This window comes from Bubalus bubalis, chromosome 21 (genome assembly GCF_019923935.1).
Source record: "Bubalus bubalis isolate 160015118507 breed Murrah chromosome 21, NDDB_SH_1, whole genome shotgun sequence".
Taxonomy (NCBI): domain Eukaryota; kingdom Metazoa; phylum Chordata; class Mammalia; order Artiodactyla; family Bovidae; genus Bubalus; species Bubalus bubalis.
Window position 1 is genome coordinate 7,321,518 of NC_059177.1, and position 25,664 is coordinate 7,347,181.

The window sequence follows — 25,664 nt, forward strand, 5'->3', positions numbered from 1 at the left end:
ACAAAGTTGGTGTCTCTTTGGACTTTAAAATTGTTCCTATGCAGCTTATTTTATTTTTGTTTAATCAAATAAACAAGAGGGTTTTTTCCATGGAAAGGCTGTGTCTGTGTGGTCCTTGATTCGAGAATAAAGAAGGGTGTGTACTCTGCCATCGTGAAAGGGACGTCTGTGATGGAGGATCCAGAGCTAGTACTCTGGTCAGTGGGTCAGATTGGGTCCATGCAGTGTTTGCAAAACAGGTGGATACCAGGACTTTTTTTTTTAACATTAAAAAATATATATATTTTTTTACTTGGCTGCACCGCATCTTAATTGCGGCACATGGGATCTAGTTCCCCTACCAGGGATCAAACCCAGGTCCCCCCTGTATTGGGAGTACAGACTCCTAGCCACTGGACCACCAGGGAAGTGCCTAAAACACCTTTATTTTTAAAATTTTATTTTTGGCCATATCCTGTGGCATGTAGGATCTTTCTCCGATCAGGGATGGAAGCCAGGTCCCAGCAGTGAAACTGCCTAACTAACCACTGGACCACCAGGGAAGTCCCCAACTTTCCTTTTTTGGGGGGGAGGGGGAAGGCAATTTTTCTTTTAAAGGACAGTTTTAGGTTCATAGCAGAAATTGAGACGAAGGCACAAAGATTTCCCAGAGGCCTCCTACCCTCAAACGTGCATAACCTTCCCCTGCGATCCACATCCTCCTGGGATTTCTCTCAAATGATGCAATGATCTAGAACTAGGCAGTGGTGATGGTTTTTACAAGTAAGTGGGTGAATTCTATGGTATATGAATAATCTCAATAGGAAAAGTCACACAACACAAATCAGTACATCTGGTTATATTAAAAATTAATGCTTAAATGAAAAGGTTTGATTGGTTTTTCTGGACTTGTAATGGGAGGGCCACATGGCTAGGCTACCCCGAAAGTTGTAAGTGGTAGTGATACGGTGCCACTTCCCAGCAGGGCTATTTCTTGGGCCTGGAGAGCCCTTGCTGAGTTCTGGTCCCTCTTCCAGGACCTCAAGCAGTATTCTAAGAAAGGCAGCATCACAAGCCTGGGTTTAGGAATGAGGCGAACACACCTGGCCAACCAGAGATTACCTGTGACCAAACTGTACAGTTGTTACTTTCAAAATCTTAAAAAATCAGTCCAATGAACCTCATTAAAAAGTGAAAAGAGAAGGCTTGGCCTTGAGAAGATACCTATAAAGGTATGAAAACCTGAAGGTCAGTCATGTCCAACCCTTTGCGACCCTGTGGACTATAGTCCACCAAGCTCCTTGGTCCATGGAATTCTCCAGGCAAGAATACTAGAGTGGTTGCCATTCCCATCTCCAGGGCATCTTCTTGACCCAGGGATCGAACCCAAGTCTCCTGTGTCTCCTGCATTGCAGGCACCTTCTTTACCACAGAGCCACCAGGAAAGCCCCTTATAAAGGTAAAAGTAACAGCAAGTAATATTCCAGAATATTTAAAAGAATTACAAATCAATAAGGAAAATCTAGTCCAATTAAAAAAAAAAAACAGGCAAAGGATCAGGTAATTTTTAGAGCTCAGCTGCACTAGAGCTCAGGGAAATAAAAATAAGATACCATTTTGTACTCAAAAGTTTGACAAAAATGGTAAAGTCTCATTGTAACAAGTGCTAGGAACTGTCATACACAGCTGGTGGGAGTGTACAACCGTTGGCAGGGGTGTTTGTCAATACCTAGTAAACAGAAGACGTGGGTATGCACTGAGGTCGGTCTTTTCACCTCCTAGAGTGTGCTTTGGAGAGACTCGAGCACAAGATACGAGAAGAGTACATGTGATACATTTATTCGCTGGACTGTAAAATGAGTGACCAGGAGCTAGCTGTGGGTACACTTAGAAGTCGAAGGAGCTAGTTGCAGGGGGACTTGACGGTAATACCTTTTTTGAAATATAAGCTCAAATTTAATTATTTGCTCAATATGGAAAATACCTAAATCACAGAATTGAAAATCAACTTTGTTTTATGCAAACTATAAAAGGCCAACGAAAGTCAAATCATGTTTGATGAAATTAACAATTTTAAATTAGAAGCCAATATATAATGTTTGTCTCAGAGAAGTGCTGGATCTATAACTTTTAGTTACTTTGTCTTTTATTAACAGTGTTTGGGCATATTTTATATTTTTAATGCTATTTTTAAAGCAACAATGGAAGTAAGAAAATATCCTTTACTCTTTTTTTTTTTTTTTTCCTTTACTCTTAAAAGTATTTTTAGCATGGTCTTGTTTAATCACTAAGTTGTGTCCAATTCTTTTGCGACCCCATGGACGTAGCCTGCCAGGCTCCTCTGTCCATGGGATTTCCCAGGCAAGAATAGTGGAGTGGGTTGCCATTTCCTTCTCCATACAGTAAGACTTTTACATGTTTGAAAAAAGCTCAAAACAATACTACATATTTGTGGGGTTTTGTTTCATGGTTTTTTTTGGGGGGAGGGTGGTAGGTGGGGTGCACAGAGCACTCAGGTTCTTAGTTCCCAGACCAGGGGTCAAACCCATCTCCCCTGCAGTGGAAGTGCAGAATCCTAACCACTGGACCACCAGGGGATTGCCAGCATAGGCTTATTCTTGATCCCACACGCCAAGCCTAATGCCAGAATGAGGGCATTCCTAGCAGAAAGGAGGCGGGGGAGGTTGCCTTTTAGTGGGGAAAAGGTGTGGGTTTTGAGCTAGGTTTGGAGGCAAATATTCCTGCAACATTGACAAATGTGAACATGACCTTGTTAATCCAAAACCATACAGATGTTATTTTGGCTGGGTGTTCACCCATTCCTACCTCTCTCTTGCTTGGTGGATTCCGTGATGTGAATGTACTTTCTGCTCAACCAAGCCCTCCGATAGGGCTTGCTGGAACAGGTGGCCTAACAACAATTCTATTTTCTTGGATGGGATAATTTCCTTCTGTTCGACTCAGAAGATGTCAACTTTGATTTCAGTGATTGGAGGCTTATCTTGGCAACTTTCACAGTCAAGCATTCCCAATATTAAAAAAAAAATGTTATTGAAGTAGAGTTGATAACTTGTTTTAAAATGGCTATTACAGGTAACACAAAGAATTCTATTTCTAGTAATATGTGCTATCCTTGCTACAAAAGGCTACAGACAGTATTTTCACTGGACCAAGCTATCATTGTATCTGAAACTTTTAACTGTTTTCTTTTTTTGGCCGAGTCATGTGTCTTGTGGGATCTTAATTCCCTGACCCAGGATCGAACCACTGCCCCATGCAATGGAATTGTGGAGTCGTAACCGCTGGACTTCCAAGGAATTTCCAACACTTTAAAATGTTTACAGTGTGTTCTGGACATGGACAGACCCTACTGCTTGAGGAGAGTTCAACAGCAGCCTGGACCACCATCTGTCAGATGAGTTGGGGTTAGCTGGGAGGGGCTGGCACACGCTATAATCTGGACTGAGAGATCTCATCAGGTTTGGGAACTCAGTTTAGGAATGTGCCTATAATGTTAAGGTCTGGGGTGGGAATGAGGAGAGGAAGGAGGAGGGATCCGCCCAGAACATACTGTCCCCCAGCTAGGAGGGCTGGGCAGGTGCCAGCACGTCAAGGTTCCCAGCCAGTTCCAGCAGAATCCCCGAAAAACAAGCTCTTCTGACTCCACCACCACCGGTATTCACTGCACCTTCCACATGGCAACATACTCTCCCAACTAGATCTCCCTCCAGGACATTTTTCCTAAAGCAAGTGAGACCAAGATATAGGCAGAAGCCCACCTTGGAAGAGTATGGGCTTCCCCGGTGGCTCAACCTATCAATGCAGGAGACACAGCTTCGATCCCTGGGTCAGGAAGATCCCCTGGAGGAAGAAATGGCAACCCACTCCAGTGTTCTTGCCTGGAGAATCCCACGGACAGAGGAGCCTGGTGGACTAGACCATGGGGTCACAAAGAGTCAGACATGACTTCATGACTAAACAACAACCACCTCAGGTCATCAGGAATTAGATCCTGGAGGTGGGGGTACCTGCTATGCTGCTGCTGCTGCTAAGTCACTTCGGTCGTGTCCAACTCTGTGTGACCCCACAGACGGAAGCCCTATAGAGCATTGTTGTTTTGGTGAAATCGCTGACTGCTTGCCTCTATCAAAGCACTTTGTAAGCCAAAAAAAAAAGAAGAAATACTTGGTAGGCACTGCTTCCCTGTCTATCACCAACTCCTGAAGCTTGCTCCAACTCATGTCCATATAGTCAGTGATGCCATCCAACCATCTCATCCTCTGTCATCCCCTTCTCCTGCTTTTGATCCTTCCCAGCACCAGGGTCTTTTCCAATGAGTATATTGTGTATATATATATCTATATATACACAATGAGGAGAAGGCAATGGCACACCACTCCAGTACTCTTGCTTGGAAAATACCATGGATAGAGGAGCCTCGTAGGCTACAGTCCATGGGGTCTCGAAGAGTCAGACATGACTGAGCGACTTCCCTTTCACTTTTCACTTTCATGCATTGGAGAAGGAAATGGTAACCCACTCCAGTGTTCTGCTGCCGTCTATGGGGTCCCACAGAGTTGGACATGACTGAAGCAACTTAACAGCAGCAGCAGCATACACAATGAGTATATTGTGTTTGTATATATACAATCTATATATTGTGTATCTATATGTACAATGAGTCCATTGTATATATATACAATATGTATATATATATATTAAAAATATATAGGGCCCTACTGTATAGCACAGGGAACTCTAAATATTCTGTAATGGCTTACATGGGAAAAAAATCTGATAAAGATTGGACACATACATGGGTATAACTGATTCACTTTGCTGATTCATACCTGAAACTATCATTGTAAATCAGCTATTGTTGTTCAGTGGTTCGGTCATGTCTGACTCTTTGCAACCCCATGGATTGCAGCACGCCAGGCTTCCCTGTCTTTCACCATCTCTTGGAGCTTACTCAAACTCCAAAAAAAAAGCTAACACCATTGAGTCAGTGATACCATCAAACCATCTCATCCTCTGTCATCCCCTTCTCCTCCTGCCTTTAATCTTTCCCAGCATCAGAGCTTTTTCTAATGAGTCGGCTCTTCACATCAGGTGGCCAAAATATTGGAGCCTCAGTCTCAGCCTCAGTCCTTCTAATGAATATTCAGGACTGATTTCCTTTAGGATTGACTGGTTTGATCTCCTTGCCATCCAAGGGACTCTCAAGAGTCTTCTCCAACACCACAGTTCAACAGCATCAATTTTTTGGCACTCAGCCTTCATTATGGTCCAACTCTCATGTCCATACATGACTAGACTATTGGAAAAATCAACCATTCTTCAATAAAAATTAAAAACTTTTTTTTTAGAAAGAGGCACTGCTTACTATTGGTTACTACTTTGGGTTACTTTCTGCTTTTAAATTTTTATTCTGTTCTGTTTTACTACTTTTTGTATGAATTTTCCCCTAAATATGTATATTCTTTCTTTTATGTTTTTTTCTTATATATTTTTATTGTTGATCATGCCAGATATGCAGGTCTGTGTGTGTGTGTGTGTGTGTGTGTGTATGTGTTCAGGTATGACTATGAACCAAAGAGTTCATTTTCATATTTGTCAGTTCTCCAGGAATCTCTGCCAACACCACCCATAACAAGTTGTGAAACTGAGCACATCTTCTCCCTGCCAGCTGGCTTCCTTTAGCAACCTCCTCACACCTGCCAGGGGAAATTCCCTTGTCACACTTTCCAACTAGACATTTGGCAATGCCCCTTTTGTTCATTCATTAGTTCATTCTGTAGTCAAACATTCAAACATCTCAAGTCTCTTTCTGTTTTGTAATGTTTATGTATGTATTTGCTGCATGCCGGACCTTTGAGTTGTAGCATTCAGACTCCTAGTCGCGGCATGTGGGATCTAGTCCCCCAATCAGGGGTCAAACCTAGGTCCCTTATATTCGAAGTGCAGAGTCTTAGCCACTCGACCACCAGGGAAGTCCCAGTCCCATTCCTCTTTATTTCCTCTCTCACTATGCTGCTCCTGTTACATGCAGAACTACAAAACCCTCGCTCTCTGCTGTCTCCTCTCCTAGCCTCACCATCGTGCTGTCTAGTCCCTCCTGTATCCTTTCACCACGCTGCCCAGAAGGGACAGGTGTCTTGGATCTCAGCTCAGTGGTTTGGCTTGGGTGGGTGGAATGATAAGGGTGTAAGAATTGCCCAGAGTTGGGGGACTGGTTCTATGGCAGGTGCAGGAGGCCAGGGCCAGGGATGAGAAGCAGGAGATAGACCCAAAGCCGGGGGACTGGGAATAGTTGGAAAGAGATGAAGCTAAGAAAATCTGAGGGAAAACATGTTAGTGGAGACCCAAAAGGCTTGGTGATGGGTGGGGCTGGAAGTTCATCCAGAGGTTGAGTGACTTTCCCTATGTGTCAGGCAGGAGCCCAAACCCAAGGGCGTGGTTCCAACCTGGGCTCAAAAACCTTTCTATATTTTGGTCCTGGTGAATCAAGGAATCAAGCTTCCATCTCTCCTGCCCTAGATTTTGTCATTCAGCCCTGGGGAAAAGACTTCTGTGGACCCCAAGCCAGAAACCCCAACTTTCAGAGACCCCTAATTCAGATGCTGCTGCCTTCTCGTAAGTGAAGCTGTTTTACCTTGGGGCTCACAGTTCTCGTCTCCTCCCTGTTCAGACATTGCACCTTTCTGATCTTTTTCTCCTCTAAATATTTTAGAACCAGTAGTGTTTGAGACTTAGCAGCAGTAGCAGCAGCAGCAGTGTTTGAGAAACAACAGTCGCTGGAGAGAAAAATCAGTGTTCTCAGGAAACAGCCAGATTTTAGTATTTAGTACTTAGTATGTTGAATGTGGAGGAAACACTGAGAGAATGATAGAGGATGTTGGGGTGGGGTGGGAGAAGGCGCTCCTGATGAATGGGCATGAGGTCAAGGATTTACAGTGGAAGGGTTTGGGGGTGTTGGGTTTTTTCCCAAGGTTGTACCGCCCTTCCTAGCCCAGTTGCCCCCCCTAAAGATGTTCAGCCCAGTGCTCTCATTTTAGACGCAACAAGGTTTGCATTCAGAAGGGAAAATGCTGCAGAATGTCTTCCTTTCTCAGTCACAGGTTCTGAGTCTAGGATAAAGTCTGAAGGGTCTTTTTTTTTTTTTTTTTTTTTTGGCCATGCAGCAGGGATCTTAGTTCCCTGACCAGGATCGAACTTGTGCCCCCTGCAGTGGAAGCGCAGAGTCTTAACCAACCACTGGACCACCAGGGAAGTCCCCTGTGGGTTTTTTTGTCAGCTCCAGACATAGCCTTTTCCTATTGGAACCCTCCTGGTATGGGGACTTCACCTCTGAGGCAAGCCATTTTCCTGGGGTCTCCATCTGCTGGGCCCAGTTCTACTGATGCCATCTTGAGCTGCCCACAATCTGGAAATGTCTTTTCCTAAAGAAAGCTTGCGTGGTGCTGAAGGGGCTGAAAGGAGATACCCCATGTCCAAGGTCAGGAGTGGTGGCCAAGAGGAGATTCCCCACAACCAAGGTAAGGAGCAGTGGCTGTGCTTTGCTGGAGCAGCTGTGAAGAGATACCCGACGTCCAAGGTAAGAGAAACCCCAGTAAGACTGTAGGCATTGAGAGAGCACATCAGAGAGCAGACAGACTGAATCCACGATCACAGAAAACTAGCCAATCTGATCACATGGACCACAGCCTTGTCTAACTCAATGAAACTAAGCCATGCCATGTGGGGCCACCCAAGATGGACGGGTAATGGTGGAGAGGTCTGACAGAATGTGGTCCACTGGAGAAGGGGATGGCAAACCACCTCAGTATTCTTGCCTTGAGAAACCCCATGAACAGTATGAAAAGGCAAAATGATAGGATACTGAAAGAGGAACTCCCCAGGTCAGTAGGTGCCCATATGCTACTGGAGATCAGTGGAGAAATAACTCCAGAAAGAATGAAGAGACAGAGCCAAAGCAAAAACAACACCCAGTTGTGGATGTGACTGATGATAGAAGCAAGGTCCGATGCTGTAAAGAGCAATATTGCATAGGAACCTGGAATGTTAGGTCCATTAATCAAGGCAAATTGGAAGTGGTCAAACAGGAGATGGCGAGAGTGAACGTCGACATTCTAGGAATCAGTGAACTAAAATGGACTGGAAAGGGTGAATTTAACTCAGATGACCATTATATCTACTATTGTGGGCAAGAGTCCCTTAGAAGAAATGAAGTAGCCCTCATAGTCAAGAAAAGAGTCTGAAATGCAGTACTTGGCTACAATCTCAAAAATGACAGAATGATCTCTGTTCATTTCCAAGGCAAATCATTCTATATCACGGTAATCCAAGTCTATGCCCCAACAAGTGACACTGAAGAAGCTGAAGTTGAATGGTTCTATGACCTACAAGACCTTTTAGAACTAACACCCCAAAAAGATGTCCTTTTCATTATAGGGGACTGGAATGCAAAAGTAGGAGGTCAAGAAATACCTGGAGTAACAGGCAGATTTGGCCTTGGAGTACAGAGTGAAGCAGGGCAGAGGCTAATAGAGTTTTGCCAAGAAAACACACTGGTCATAGCAAACACCCTCTTCCAACAACACAAGAGAAGACTCTACACATGGACATCACCAGATGACCAACACCAAAATCAGATTGATTATATTTTTGCAGCGAAAGAGGGAGAAGCTCTATACAGTCAGCAAAAACAAGACTGGGAGCTGACTGTGGCTCAGATCATGAACTCCTTAATGCCAAATTCAGACTTAAATTGAAGAATGTGAGGAAAAACACTAGATCATTCAGGTATGACCTAAATCAAACCCCTCATGATTATACAGTGGAAGTGAAAAATACATTTAAGGGACTAGATCTGATTGACTGCCTGATGAACTATGGATGGAGGTTGGTGACATTGTACAGGAGATAGGGATCAAAACCATCCCCAAGAAAAACAAATGCAAAAAGGCAAAATGGTTGTCTGAGGAGGCCTTACAAATAGCTGTGAAAAGAAGAGAAGTGAAAAGCAAAGGAGAAAAGGAAAGATATACCCATTTGAATACAGCGTTCCAAAGAATAGCAGTGAGAAATAAGAAAGCCTTCCTCAGTGATCAGTGCAAAGAAATAGAGGAAAACAATAGAATGGGAAAGACTAGAGATCTCTTCAAGAAAATTAGAGATACCAAGGGAATATCTCATGCAAAGATGGGCTCAATAAAGGACAGAAATGGTATGGACCTAATAGAAGCAGAAGATATTAAGAAGAGGTGGCAAGACTACACAGAAGAACTATACAAAAAAAGATCTTCATGACCCAGATAATCACGATGGTGTGATCACTCACCTAGAGCCAGACATCCTGGAATGTGAAGTCAAGTGGGCCTTAGAAAGCATCACTATGAACAAAGCTAGTGGAGGTGATGGAATTCCAGTTGAGCTATTTCAAATCCTAGAAGATGATGCTGTGAAAGTGCTGCACTCAATATGCCAGCAAATTTGGAAAACTCAGCAGTGGCCCCAGGACTGGAAAAGGTCAGTTTTCATTCCAATCCCAAAGAAAGGCAATGCCAAAGAATGCTCAAACTCCTGCACAGTTGCACTCATCTCACACACTAGCAAAGTAATGCTCAAAATTCTTCAAGCCAGGCTTCAGCAATACGTGAACTGTGAACTTCCAGATGTTCAAGCTGGTTTTAGAAAAGGCAGAGGAACCAGAGATCAAATTGCCAACATCTGCTGGATCATCGAAAAAGCAAGAGAGTTCCAGAAAAATATCTATTTCTGCTGTATTGACTATGCCAAAGCCTTTGCCTGTGTGGATCACAATAAACTGTGGAAAATTCTTAAGGAGATGGGAATACCAGACCACCTGACCTGCCTCTTGAGAAATCTGTATGCAGGTCAGGAAGCAACAGTTAGAACTGGACATGGAACAACAGACTTTTTCCAAATAGGAAAAGGAGTACGTCAAGGTGGTATATTGTCACCCTACTTATTTAACTTATATGCAGAGTAGATCATGCGAAATGCCTGGCTGGGTGAAGCACAAGCTAGAATCAAGATTGCCAGGAGAAATATCAATAACCTCAGATATGTAGATGACACCACCCTTATGGCAGGAAGCAAAGAAGAACTAAAGAGCCTCTTGATGAAAGTGAAAGAAGAGAGTGAAAAAGTTGGCTTAAAGTTCAACATTCAGAAAACTAAGATCATGGCATCCAGTCCCATCACGTCATGGCAAATAGATGGGGAAACAGTGGAAACAGTGCTGACTTTATTTTTGGGGGCTCCAACATCACTGTAAATGGTGACTGTAGCCATGAAATTAAAAGACACTTGCTCCGTGGAAAGTTTTGACCAACCTAAACCGCGTATTAAAAAGCAGAGACATTACTTTGCCAAAAAGGTCCGTCTAGTCAAGGCTATGGTTTTTCCAGTAGTCATGTATGGATGTGAGAGTTGGACCATAAGGAAAGCTGAACGCCGAAGAATTGATGCTTTAGAACTGTGGTGTTGGAGAAGACTCTTGAGAGTCCCTTGGACTGCAAGGAGATCCAACCAGTCCATCATAAAGGAGATCTGTCCTAGATGTTCATTGGAAGGACTGATGTTGAAGCTGAAACTCCAATACTTTGGCCACCTGATGTGAAGAATTAACTCATTTGAAAAAACCCTGATGCTGGGAAAGATTGAGGGCAGGAGGAGAAGGGCATGACAGAGGATAAGATGGTTGGATGGCATCACCAGCTCAATGGACATGAGTTCAGGTGAACTCCGGGAGTTGGTGATGGACAGGCAGGCCTGTCGTGCTGAAGTTCATGGGGTCGCAAAGAGTCGGACACGACTGAAGGACTGAGTTTAACTGAACTGAAAGAAACCTTTGAGCTTCCCCAGTGGCTCAGGAGTAAAGAATCCATCTGCCAATGCAGGAGACCTGGGTTTGATCCCCTGGAGAGCTGGGTCAGGAAGATCTCTTGGAGAAGGAAATGGCAATCCTGTCCAGAGAAATCCCATGGACAGGTGAGCCTTGCGGGCTACAGACCATGGAGTCCCAGTGAGTCGGACACAACTTAGCGACTAAACAACAACAACGACAAGGAAGACTTTAGGTATCAGAAGATGCTGCTGCTGCTGCTAAGTCGCTTCAGTCGTGTCCGACTCTATGCGACCCCATAGATGGCAGCCCATCAGGCTCCCCCGTCCCTGGGATTCTCCAGGCAAGAATACTGGAGTGGGTTGCCATTTCCTCCTCCAATGCATGAAAGTGAAAAGTGAAAGTGAAGTCGCTCAGTCGTGTCTGACTTGGAGCGACCCCATGGACTGCAGCCTATCAGGCTCCTCCGTCCATGGGATTTTACTGATCCCCTTCCCACTCCTCAGCCCTGAACTCCTTCCATTCTCCAGACAGTTAGGGAAATGACAAGAGCCTGGGATGCGTTTATCTGTCCTGTTACAGTTGAAGTCACCCAACAATTCAAATGGAGGCTTTTCCATTTTCTCCCTTGTGCAGATGAGCAAGCTGAACTCAGAGGGGTGAATTCTCCTCCGAGGCTACGAAGCTTGATGGCTGTGAAAGCTGGCTCTGAGCAAGGCTTGGTCTCGGTCTCCAGAGCCCTTACAGGCTGTTGTTACGCAACCTGCCTTCACTTCCTGGCTGTGTGACAAGCCCCTAGTGTTATGTGGTAGGGAGTGGCACAATAGCAGGGCAGTCTCCATGCAGGATGATTAAGGTCGGTATGCCTGAGATCAGAGGCTACCAGGTTGGAGGAGGTTTAGAGGAGAAGGACAAGATGGCACTGCATCGGCCTTTGAAAGAACTGGAGTTAACTACGTAGGAAAGCAAGAAGGGCATTTATGGCAGAGGAATCAGTATGAATTCAGGATCGGATATTCAGCCTCCTTTTACTCACAGCGCTGAGCCTGACAGCACAATGGTGAGATGCCTAGATGTTCCTGTAGCCCTTGCCCCACACGAATCCCCAAGACATGCCTCTCTTTGTTGACCTTCACAGGCCAAAAGGTGACCGCCCCTACTCAAGTTACTCCTGGGGAGCTCTGGATAAACTTCCAGCCTCAAACGAAAGGACACACTCCCACCGAGCCGCTGCCTCTGAGCCCATTTGGCTCTGATTGGCTGCAAGACTTGCGCCTTCAGGCTAGCCACTCAGAGGCGCCCGCCAGCTCCCTCTTGCTTCTGATTGGCTGAGAGGAGCGCATGCTCAGACACACTAAGGGCCGCAAGCTCAGAGCTAGAACAGCAGTTAACTGCTCGGCGTCATCATGTGGTTTCTTTACAGACACGTTGGTCTGTGACAGGTAACTCAACTGGGGAGCAGGGGAAGGACCGGCCATCAGGAGGTGGGGAAGGGGAGGCTGTGGGGTCCTGGTGGTGGCCTTCACTCACCTCGGAGCTCTGGAAGGCTACAGAGCCGATCAAGTGAGGTCCAGACTATCGGGAGTACCAGGCCCCATATCCCCCGGAATCTGACTCAGGGCGTGGCAGTTCACACGGTCTGTGAACCTGGGCCATTTCCTCCCCTCAGGGAGTCTCTGAGTGTGATATGGAGATGAACTAAGGGTGAGGACAGGCCGTTGGGTCCCAGGTCTTACTTGGTGTCGAAGGGTCGCGTAGGGGCCGGGGGTAAGAAAATGATTCATCAACCGTCGATCCCCGTTGAGGTGACTGGATTTGCTCTTTGATGAACACATTGCTATCTTCTTGAGTCCACACTAATACATTTGTTTATAATTAGAAAGTAATGAGTATTTCGTTCTTTGGGTAGAAAATTGTATATAGTGTATATATCTCTAGTAGCAACGAGAAAACTACCTGTGGCTCCAATCCTCACTTGGTTGGAAGGAAGAATTGTCTTGCACAGTTCTTGCACAATTAAAGCCTTGCACTCAACACCTAATCTGTTCTCAATCTGTATAATCTTGTCATGAAGGTTATAAAAATTAAAATCATATAGTTTGTAACTTTTTAAGATTGGCATTTTTCATACAGCATAATTACTTTTTTGTCCCTCCAAGTTCTTGTGTGTAACTTGACACTTGTTTTTAGGGGAGATTGGGGTACTTTGAGGAATACTGTAGACCTTGAAGCTGATCCCTCTTAGCCAAATCTGATGTCAAGAAAAGAGCTCAGAGCTCAGGCATTGGATATTAATCTCGAGTCCATCACTTAGCAACTTTATGATGTCGGCATGGCTACTAATATGTTTGTATCTCAACTTCCTTATCAACATATGGAAGATAAGAAACCTACCTTATAGAATTATTGTGAGAATTGAAAAGGATAGTACATGTGTACTCAGTAGAGTATATAATAAACATTCCATAGTTCATCTTTTAGAGTTCGGTTATTAATCCATTTTACTCATGTCAATGTGAGAGAATAAGATTGATTAATTTATGGCTTTTCATCTTTAAAAAGGCCAACAATAAGCTCAGTCTATGTCTAATCTTCATTACCATTGTTACTATGATCTACCATACTAAAACCATCTTCAAACTGGTCACATAACCCTCTTAGAGTTTAGACTATACTCCTAAGCTCCAGTAATCAAAGCAGTGTGATACTAGCAAAAAAGCAGAGTTACAGATCAATGCTGTGCCCAGAAATGAATCTATACACCTATGGTCAATTATCTACAACAAAGGTATCAAAAATATATAATGGAGAAAAGATAGTCTCTTCAACAAGTGGTACTGGGAAAACAAAAGCTACATTTAAAATAGTGAGGTTAGAATATTCCCTCACACCACATGCAAAATAAACTCAAAATGCTTTAAAGACCTACATGTAAGACCAGAATCCATAAAACGCCTAGAGAAAAAAAAACAAAACACTGTTTGAAATAAATCATAGCAATTTTTTTTTGATTAGTCTCCTAAGGCAAAGACATAAAAGCAAAAATAAATGAATTAGGCCTATTTAAACTTAAAAAGCTTTTGCACAGCAAAGGAAACTTGACAAAATGAAAAAAACTATGGCGTGTGAGAAAATATTTGCAAATGATGTGACAGGAGTTAATATTAAATATATATTAACAGCTTATACAACTCAAAGAGCAAACAAACCAATCAAAAATGAGAAGACCTAAATTAACATTTTTCCTGAGAAGTCATACAGATGGCTAACAGGTACATGAAAACATGCTCAACTTTGCTAATCATGAGAGAAATGCAAATCAAAACCACAATGAGGTGTCACCTCACACCTGTGAGAATGGCTATCAACAAAAGTCTACAAATAACAAATGTTGGGGAGGATGTGGAGAAAAGAGAACGTTTATACGCTATTGGTAGAAATGTAAATTATTGCAGCCACTGGAAAATAGTGTTTGTTGTTACTGAGTTGCAAAGTAGTGTCCCACTCTTTGTGACTCCGTGGACTTCAGCACGCCAGGCCTCCCTGTCCATCACCAACTCCCGGAGTTTACTCAGACTCATGTCAACGGAGTTGCTGATGCCATCCAACCATCTGTTCCTTTGTCGTCCCCTTCTCCTCCTGCCCTCAGTCTTTCCCAGCATCAGTCTTTTCCAATGAGTCAGCTCTTCACATCAGGTGGCCAAGGTATTGGAGTTTCAGCTTCAACATGAGTCCTTCCAATGAACACCCAGGACTGATCTCCTTCAGAATGGACTGGTTGGATCTCCTTGCAGTCCAAGGGACTCTCAAGAGTCTTCTCCAACACCATAGTTCTAAAGCATCAATTCTTCGGCGCTCAGCCTTCTTCACAGTCTAACTCTCACATCCATACATGACCACTGGAAAAACCATAGCCTTGACTAGATGGACCTTTTTGGCAAAGTAATGTCTCTGCTTTTTAATATGCTATCTAGGTTGGTCATAAACTTTCTTTCCAAGAAGTAAGCGTCTTTTAATTTCATGGCTGCAATCACCATCCGCAGTGAGTTTGGAGCCCAGAAAAATAAAGTCAGCCACTGTTTCCCCATCTATTTGCCATAAAGTGATGGGACCAGATGCCATGATCTTAGTTTTCTGAATGCTGAGCTTTAAGCCAACTTTTTCACTCTCTTCTTTCACTTTCATTAAGAGGCTCTTTAGTTCTTTTTCATTTTCTGCCATAAGGGTGGTGTCATCTGCATATCTGAGGTTATTGATATTTCTCCTGGCAATCTTGATTCCAGCTTGTGCTTCCTTCAGCCCAGCGTTTCTCATGATGTACTCTGCATAGAAGTTAAATAAGCAGGGTGACAATATTACAGCCTTCATGCACTCCTTTTCCTATTTGGAACCAGTTGTTGTTCCATGTCCAGAAGTGGTATACTACACTGTAATTAGAAGATAATGGGTATCATTCCCCTGCTATACAGTGTATCTTTGCTGTTTATTTTATACACAGTAGTTTGTATCAGTTAATCCCATACCCCCAGTTTATCCTTCCCCACTTCCCTCTCCCCATTGGTAACCACAAGTTTGTTTTCTCTGTGAGTCTGTTTCTGTTTTGCACATACATTCATTTGTATTTTTTAGATTCCACAAAAAAGTGGTATCATATGGTATTTGTCTTTCTCTGACTTATTTCACTAAGCATAATATTCTGTAGTTCCATCCACACAACTGCAAATGGCAGAATTTCATTCTATTTTATGACTGAGTAATATTCCATTCTATATATATATGCCACATCTTCCTAAACCAGTCATTGGTTAATGGGCACTTGGATTGCCTGCAGGTCTTGGCTATTGTAAACAGTTCAGCTCTGAACATTGGGGAACATGTATCTTTTTGAATTATGGTTTTCTTTGGATACAAGCCCAGGAATGGGATTGCTAGGTTGTATGTCAGTTCTACTTTTAGTTTTTTGAGAATCTCCATACTGTCTTCCAGTATGAAGAAATAGAGGAAAACAATAGAATGGGAAAGACTAGAGATCTCTTCAATAAAATTAGAGATACCAAGGGAACATCTCATGCAAAGATGGGCTCAATAAAGGACAGAAATGGTAGGGACCTAACAGAAGTAGAAGATATTCAGAAGAAGTGGCAAGAATACACAGAAGAATTGTACAAAAAAGATCTCATGACCCAGATAATCACAATGGTGTAATCACACCTAAAGCCAGACATCCTGGAATGTGAAGTCAAGTGGGCCTTAGAAAGCATTACTACGAACAAAGCTAATGGAGGTGATGGAATTCCAGTTGAGCTATTTCAAATCCTAAAAGATGATGCTGTGAAAGTGCTGTACTCAATATGTCAGCAAATTTGGAAACCTCAGCAGTGGACACAGGACTGGAAAAGGTCAGTTTTCATTCCAATCCCAAAGAAAGGCAATGCCAAAGAATGCTCAAACTCCCACACAATTGCATTCATCTCACACGCTAGCAAAGCAGTGCTCAAAATTCTCCAAGCCAGGCTTCGGCAATACGTGAACCGTGAACTTCCTGATGTTCAAGCTGGTTTTAGAAAAGGCAGAGGAACCAGAGATCAAATTGCCAACATCTGCTGGATCATCGAAAAAGCAAGAGAGTTCCAGAAAAATATCTATTTCTGCTTTATTGACTGTACCAAAGCCTTTACCTGTGTGGATCACAATAAACTGTGGAAAATTCTTCAAGAGATAGGAATACCAGACCACCTGACCTGCCTCTTGAGAAATCTGTATGCAGGTCAGGAAGCAACAGTTAGAACTGGACATGGAACAACAGCCTGGTTCCAAATAGGAAAAGGAGTATATCAAAGCTGTATATTGTCACCCTGCTGATTTAACTTATATGCAGAGTAGATCATGTGAAATGCTGGGCTGGATGATGCACAAGCTGGAATCAAAATTGCTGGGAGAAATATCAGTAACCTCAGATGTGCAGATGACACCACTCTTTTACGGCAGAACTTGAAGAACTAAAGAGGCTCTTGATCAAAATGAAAGAGGAGAGTGAAAAAGTTGGCTTTTTCACTCCACATTCAGAACTCAACATTAAAAAACTCAACATTCAGAAAACTAAGATCATGGCATCTGGTCCCGTCACTTCATGGCAAATAGCTGGGGAAACAATGGAAACAGTGACAGACATTTTTTCGGCTCCACAATCACTGCAGATGGCGATTGCAGCCATGAAAGATGCTCGCTTCTTGAAGGAAAAACTATGAGAAACCTAGACAGCATATTAAAAAAGAGACATTACTTTGCCGACAAAGGTCTGTCTAGTCAAAGCTATGGTTTTTTTCCAGTAGTTGGACTATAAAAAAAGCTGAGCACTGAAGAATTGATACTTTTGAACTGTGATGTTGGAGAAGAGTTTTGAAAGTCCCTTGGACTGCAAGAAGATCAAACCAGCCAATCCTACAGGAAATCAGACCTGAATGTTCATTGGAAGGACTGATGCTGAAGCTTTAACTCCAATACTTTGGACTCCTGATACAGAGAACTGCCTCATTGGAAAAGACCCAAATTCTGGCAAAGATTGAAGGCAGAAGGAAAAAGGGATGACAGAAGATGAGATTTTTGGATGGACATGAGTTTGAGCAGGCTCTGGAAGTTGGTGATGGACAGAGAAGCGTGGCATGCTGAAGTCCTTCAGGTTGCAAAGAGTTGGACATGACTGAGCGACTGAACTGAACTGATAACTGAAACTAATATAGTACTGTAAGTGAGCTTTTTATTCAATAAAAATAATAAGACAAGAAATAAAGAAATAGAATATCTGGCATATTAGATAATAGGAAATGCTAGAGAGAAAAAAGCAGAATGGAGATTGATAAGGTATGTCAGAGAGGGTTGAAATTTTCATTTCGATAAGAGTTGAAGATCTCATTTGGAAAGTAATTTTTTGGTAAAAGCTTGAAAGGAATGGGAGAATTTACATATCTGAGAGAAGAACATTTGAAGCAGAGGAAAAACCAAATGCAAAAGACCGGAGGTGACAACATGCCTGATAGCATCTTTGCGGCAAAGGTTAGTGTGGAGAAAGGAAGGGATTGATAGTAGGAAATGAGGTTAGAATGTTAGGGGTAGGTCATGTATAATGAAGTCATAATAAGGGCACTGACTTGTGTGTGCATGTAACAGTTTCATTTCAGTATAATTCACATACCGTAGAAGTCACTTTTAAAAATGTACAATTCAGGGCTTCCCTGATGGTCCACTGGTTAAGAATCTGCCTGCCGGTGCAGGGGACAAGGGTTCAGTCCCTGCTCCAGGAAGATCCCACATGCCACTGAGCAACGGAGCCCATGCCCCTCAACCCTGATCCTATGCTCTAGAGCCCAGGAGCCGGAGCTACGGAGCCCCTGTGCCCTAGGGCCCACACTCCACAAGAGAAACCAGTGCGGTGAGAAGCCTTTGCACCGCAACGAAGAGTAGCCCCTCTCATCCCAACTAGAGAGAGCCCACACGCAGCAATGAAGACCCCCCACAGCCAAAATATAAAATAAGTAAATCTTTCTAAAAAATGTACTATTCGGTGGCTTTTTGTATGTTCAAAGAGTTTTGCAACCATTGTCCTAATCAATTTTAGAACATTTTTATCACTCCCCAAAGAAACCCCATACTCATTAGTAGTCACTCAGCATTCTCTCACTCTCCTCTGCCCCAACCCTATGTAACAATCTACTTTCTTTATAGGTCCACCTATTCAGAACATCTCATCTCATATAAATGAAATAATATTTGCTCTTTTGTGATTGGCTTCCTTCACTTACCATGATGTTTTCAAAAAGGCTTATCTATGATGTAGCATATACTAGTACTTCACTCCTTTTTATAGCTGAATAATATTCAATTGTATGGTGATACATTTTTTTATGCAGTCATCAGTTGATAGAGATTTGCATTGTTTCCATCTTCTGACTGTTTGAGCCTTCATTTATAGGTCTTTGTGTGGATATATGTTTTTATCTTTCTTGGGTATATATCTAGGAGTGGAATTGCTAGGTCATATGGCAACTCCTTTTGTTTGAGGAAATTCCCACACTCCTTTCCAAAGTGACTGTACTATTTTACATTCCCATAGTAATATGTGAGTTTTCCAATTTCTTCACAACCCTGTCAATACTTGTTATCTGTCTTTTCAGTTATAGCCATCCTAATGGATATGAAATTGTATGTCATTGGGGTTTTGATTTACATTTCCCTGATGGTTCATGATATTCACTATTTTTCATGTGTTTATTAACTGTATCTCTTCTTTGAAGAAATGTCTGTTCAGTTCTTTTACTCATTTCAAGTTTGATTACTATAAGAGTTTTTATGTATTCTGGATACAGGTCGCTTATCAGACATACGTATTTTTTCCCATTCTGTGGGTTGTCTTTTTACTTGATGGTAACGTTTGAAGGTCCATCTAGTCAAAGCTATGGTTTTTCCAGTGGTCATGGATGGATGTGAGAGTTGGACCATAAAGAAAGCTGAGCGCTGAAGAATTGATGCTTTTGAACTGTGGTATTGGAGAAGAATCTTGAGAGTCCCTTGGATTGCAAGGAAATCCAACCAGTCCATCCTAAAGTAAATCAGTCCTGAATATTCATTGGAAGGACTGATGCTGAAGCTGAAACTCCAATACTTGATGCAAAGAACTAATTGGAAAAGACCCTGTGATGCTGGGAAAGATTGAAGACAGGAGGAGAAGGGGACGACAGAGGATGAGATGGTTGGATGGCATCACCAACTCAATGGACATGAGTTTGAGCAGGCTCCAGGAGTTAATAATGGACAGGGAAGCCTGGTGTGCTGCAGTGCCTGGGATTGCAAGGAGTCTGACGTGACTGAACAACTGATCTGAACTAAACCTTTGAAGCTTAAAAGTTTTTGTGAATTCTAATTTATTTTTTCTCTTGTTGCTTGTAGTTTTGTAATATGTCTGAGAAGGTTTTGCCTAATCCAGGATTATATTTTATAACTCAAAATATCTTAAATTATGACTAGGATTAATTTGAAGATGTGAAATTGTACCTTCTGTCACCTGCTGGTAAGATTCATTACCCTAATACTGCAGTTTTCAAAGTGTGGAATGTGGAGCCCTCTGGTGGGAACCAGAGAGTCTTTTAGAGCGTTTGCAAGTCCAAAACTAAGCTCATAATAAGGAGATGCTCTTTGTCCTTTTCACTGTGTTGATATTTGCCCTAATGGTGCAGAAGTATTGGCAGGTAAAACCACTTGGCGCATCACCGCCTGTAGCTTCTGGAAAACTGCACTGTGCATTCTTTAGAATGTAGAAGAAAAAAATTAAAAACACATGTACAGTTGACCCGTGAACAACATGACTGAACTGTGTAGGTCCACTTACAGGTGGATTTTTTCAATAGTAAATACAACAGTACTACGCAATCGGATCCAAAGGTGGTTGAATCCATGGATGCGGAACTGCTTCCATCGAGGGCCAACTTAATTTATACTTGGATTTTTGACTGCACAGACGATGGGCACGTCTAACCTAAATGTTGTTCAAGGGTCAATAGTAATTCTACGAATTCTTTAGAATTTAGAAGGTAAAATTATTTAATCTGGTATTATTAGTAGTATTATAAAAATAGTTTTGACCTCATGGGCCACTTGAAACAATCCTGGAGCCCCTCTAGGGGCCCACGGACCATACTCCAAGAACCACTGCGCTGCCAAAATAGATCCTTGATAGAAGAATTATTTGAAGTGCACTTTAAATATCTACCAGTATCACTTATATATTGAGGAATCTTTGATGTAAAGAAATACAAATTTGTGGGAGGGCAGTGGGGAGAAGGAAGGATTTATTACTTGCCCCAAGTAAGGAGAACAAGGATCTTTTTCCAAAGGAGTTGCTCTCTGAACTGTAAAATTGGCTAATTTTTTTGAGGGGGATAATTTTTAAACCAGGAGTATGTGCATATTCATGAAGGGGCTTGAGCAGAGGGGAATTCAGCATAGAATTGGGGCAAAGGTCAACAGAGTCCAAGCTTTAGTTGACTGAAGTCAGGAGGGTCGGCGTCATCATTCCATTTTCCACCTGGGTAGGGGCTTTAGATCCTCCAGAACCAGAACTGGTGTCAGTTGAGTGAAGCTCAAGTTCTTATGCCTTGTCATAGAAAGAATTCAGTGAGAGACACAGTGATAGGTAAGAAGGGGATTTATTTAGAGAGGTGCACATTCCATAGATAGAATGTGATCCATCTGAAAAGATGGAGAGCAGCCCTGGGACAGACACTCCACAGAGTGTGGACCATCTCAGAAGGTAAGAGGCTAAATATCAACATTTAATTTAGTGTTCATACATGATTTTCAGTGTATATGAAAGAGAGATCAAACCAGTCAATCCTAAAGTAAATCAGTCCTGAATATTCACTGGAAGGACTGATGCTGAAGCTGAAAATCCAATCCTTTGGCCACCTGATGCAGAGAACTGACTCATTGGAAAAGACCCTGATGCTGGCAAAGGTTGAAGGCAGGAGGAGAAGGGGACGACAGAGGATGAAATGGTTGGATGGCATCACCAACTCAATGGTCATGAGTCTGAACAAGCTCCGAGAGTTGGTGATGGACAGGGAGGCCTGGCCTGCTGCAGGTCCATGGGATCGCAACGAGTCAGACACGACTGAGCGAATGAACTGAACTGATACATGAAAGACAGTATATTTTAATTTTTAATTATTATATATCACCTATTATATGTGATCATATTTGCGTTCGTTACTATATGTATAAATACAACACATCCAGCTTCCTGAGTAATTTTTACATATTTCAGCTCTATATTATATAGAATCATATATTCCATCATATGTATGAAATCTGTGATTCTGTGTGTATGCACGTATAATCAGTCACGACTGACTGCAACCCCATGGACTGTAGCACACCAGGCTCCTCTAAGACAGTATATTTTAAATTAGTACATTATATTTGTTTTTAACTTTTCTAAATTCTGTGATGAAAAGACTGTACATACATATCATCAGAGTGTGGCCCTTAAAATAACTGCCAGAATGAAGTGCTGATTTCTAGCTTGGGTGCAAAAATAATAGTCAGGATCTGTCCTATGGACACAACAGCTAGGGTAAAATCTTTATCACTCAACTACTTATGTGAATTTTTCTAGGTTTTAACCTACAGTAATATTTCTCCCCAAACATCCCAAACTCTGTAATAATAAGCTGTGACTGCTAAACCGTGAACTGGGAGGGAGCGATACTGTTGGTGATTGTCTTGAGCACATCCCTAGGTAAGAACTTTGAAACTTAACTTCATGAGAAGGAATATTAATTCACAGGTAAATTTTTCACATATTTAAGAATGGTAATATTCTTTGGATTCCCCAAGTTAATTCTAAACTGAATTTAAATGTTAGATATAAAATAAATTTGAACTGAAAAGCTTATTACGTTACTTCATAGCACATAACCCGCGAGAGGCCCTAGTATGCAGATGAGGATGTGACAGTGAGTTTGGAGTTGCCTTCAACTTTGGGGGAACAGAAGAAACTGAAGCACAAAACAGAAACTTAGAGAAGCTGAAAGGAGCTAAAGTATTTAAAAACATATTAAATGGGTGAGTTTAAATACTCTAGTTATTTCCTTATTTGCAATATAGTTGGTTAGAAGATTGTGCTCATGAATAAATGGTATAAGTTATGCTAAACATAGAAAATGCATTTCTTTGTTTCACTCACAAGTCTAAAATCAGTTTATGTTAAAATATGTTTAATATAGCTTGACTGATGCTATTGACCAAATCAGTCCCACTTCTCAATTATATACGAGTGATCCTTTTCAAGCATTGTGTTATTGATCACAACATGTCTTTCTTTTTTCCTTAAATAAACCAAGACACTCAGGTAAGTATATATGAGAACTGTTAACAATATGTGCATATCTCATAATGTAAAATGAGCCCCATTTAAAAAACAAGTATGCAGGAGAAGGGCTTTTATGATGCAGATACAGTGTTGTTCTGTGGATATTACATGAGCTTTTTATAAGTATTATGTCATTGTGTAGGTGTGAGTACTGCTTATATAATATTTGCACCCGAAAGCGCATGTAAACCCGGAACACACACAAGCTCACACACACATCTTCTAGTTTGATAACACAGACGAAGTATCAAAGTATTCAAAGTATCATTTTGTGTTATATAATGTTTAAATATTTTCAGAAAACAGCAAAAGTTAATTTTTGACATGACATTTTTAAGTACCATAAATAATGTATGAAAAGTGTTTTCTAATTAAAAATACATTTTACTTTATTCTAGAAATCACTTCTTATCTTGAAATGTTCTCAAATGTCATAGCACAAGAGAACCGCGGTGGCATTGTGAATATAAGGTACTCAGTCTTTCCCAGGTGATGCAGTGGTAAAGAATCTGCCTGCCAATGCAGGAAACATGGGACCTGGGTTCAGTCCCTGGGTGGGGAGGATCCCCTGGAGGAGGGCATGGCAATCCCCTCCGGTATTCTTGTCTGGAGAATCCCGTGGACAGAGGAGCCTGGCGGGCTGCAGTCCATCGGGTCATAGAGTTGAACATGACTGGGAGACTGAGCACGCACGCATGCGCACACTGAGTCTTTTCTGTTTCGTCTCCTTGTCCACATTGACTCCTGGCACTTAGGAAGGCGTGGCACATCCCAGCTCTTAGCCCTGTGGGGCTAATGTGTAAGCAGACTCTGGAACTGAGTGTTGATGTGGGAATGGCAGGGCTGAAGGAGGCCAGAGGAAAGAGAAGCGGGAGGACAGGGATATCTGTTCCTAAGAGATGGGCGAGATAGTGTCTTGACATCTGGGAACACTGAGGAGGATGTAACCCTAAGGGAATATGGCCCAATGTTCCTCCTGACTGCTTCTAAGCAGTTTTGTTTTTGTTTATTGAAAGCCCTGGGTTTTGCAGCTCAAGGCGCCATTATTTAGCACAGCATGGAGCCATGAATTTTTGGCAGATTTTCCACCTTCTCTTTTTACACTAGACCAAAAGAAGATGGCAGCAACAGACCATGGAACACGCCTGCATGTTGTCCAGTCTCCACGGCCACCACCTGCCTCCACGGCCACCACCTAAGGATTCTCAGAGCTGCAGCAATGAGAGTTTTTTCAACTTTCATCCTCATAGTGACTCCCCATGCAGTTTCTTGAGGGCTGTGGTAAACCATTGCTCTGTAATAAAAATACCCATGATACTCTTTTCTCTACTGCCTCTTTGAAATGTAAGACAGCAGTATTAAAAAAAAAAAAAGATGGCAGTATTAGAATTGCTTATATTGAATGTATTGTCATTTCCAAAATTCTTCACATGGTCAAATAAAAATATTCTCTTTGAATATGCAAACCTGTATTTTATATTTTGTATCCCAACTGTGTTTAACAAGGAGGGATCGAACTTTGAGTTAAGGAGAGAGGAAGAACCTCACAGGGCTGACTTACAGGTAGAAAGTCAGGGTTGGAGGGAATTGGCTATTCCAGAGACAGGATTTGGTGGGTTGTATGTGTGTTGGGGCGGCTGCCCTGGTGGCTCAGTAGAAAAGAATCTGCTTGCCAATGTAGGCGACTCAAGTTCAATCCCTGGGTCATGAAGATCCCCTGGAGAAGGAAATGGCAAACCACTCCAGTATTCTTGCCTGGGAAGTGCTATTGGAAGAATTGTTGCTGAAGCTGGAGCTCCAATTCTTTGGCCACCTGATGTAAAGAGCAGACTCATTGGAAAAGACCCTGATGCTGGGAAAGACGGGGCAAAAGGAGAAGAGGGTGGCAGAGGATAAAAGATGGTTGGTTAGATAGCATCACCGGCTCAGTGGACATGAATTTGAGCAAACTCCGGGAGATAGTAAAGGACAAAGGAGTCTGGTATGGTACAGTCCATGGGGTCACGGAGTCAGACACGACTTAGTGACCGAAAAACGACATGTGTGTTGGGTGGTAGTTGCTCTGGAGGAGGAAAGGAGTGTATAGTATGCTCTGAAGAACGGATGGAACATGTCGGTGTCTACCAGTATGGAAGGGACCTCTCTGTAGGCATGAAGACTCTGCAGCCCATCAACAGTGTCCCACTGTGTGATTATGCTAGTTCCCAGGGTCAGACAACTATAAAATCACCAGTGGGCGTAGAGTTGCTGGGGGTGGGAGTGGGAGTGAGAGGGGTGGTAGACAATGTTTGGGGGGCTTCCTAATAATGTAAAAAGTCTATCTCTGAAAGTCATTGAAATTGGCCTCCATACTGAGGAATGGTTCAACAGACTCATAAATGATTACAGATATATTTCTACTGATTAGTATAGCAAAGATGAAAAGGCAGGAGTGTCTCCCCAGCCTGTTCCAGTGTTTGGCTTTCTTTATTGGGTGAATTTGAAGAAAGAGAGGAGCAATGCTCTGAGATCAACAGCTTCTTCCAGACTGCCCAGCAGAAGCAGAGGGAGCTGACTGAGGAGCTGTGCTGCAGAGGTGGCTGCCGGGAGTGGAGGTAGGTGTTTGGCACCTCCTGCTGGTCAGTGTTGAGCAGTAGGGGGGCAGTTAGCCATGAGCAGCTCCCCTGAAGCCCCATGGTATTTCCTTGACTGGAGGGCTGCAAGCCACCACCCTGCCACATGTCCTTCAGACAAGACCTTCGTGAACCTGAGCCAGACTGGAGCAAAGCCTTTCCACTGTTCTCTTCCCAACCCTGTTTTTCCTTTCTTTCTCCTCTCCAGGCCACTGGTGGGTGGGGATGTCAGAGGTCAGGGCTCAGGAGCTCAGGTTTGTGGGAGGGCTGAGTCCTA

The 25,664-nt window shown here is 42.6% G+C and overlaps 1 long non-coding RNA gene across 2 annotated transcripts; it reads left to right on the forward strand.

The window, feature by feature from the left end:
- Positions 1-12,157: 12,157 nt before the first annotated feature.
- Positions 12,158-24,241, forward strand: LOC112581171. 2 transcript variants are annotated; one of them, XR_003105630.3, is made up of 6 exons: positions 12,200-12,294; positions 19,796-19,916; positions 22,020-22,142; positions 22,315-22,468; positions 23,174-23,264; positions 23,883-24,241. It is a non-coding gene; the product is annotated as an uncharacterized LOC112581171 (long non-coding RNA). The 2 variants fall into 2 exon arrangements; XR_003105629.3 differs by lacking the exon at positions 19,796-19,916 and having other exon boundaries at positions 12,158-12,294.
- The last annotated feature ends 1,423 nt before the right edge of the window (positions 24,242-25,664 follow it).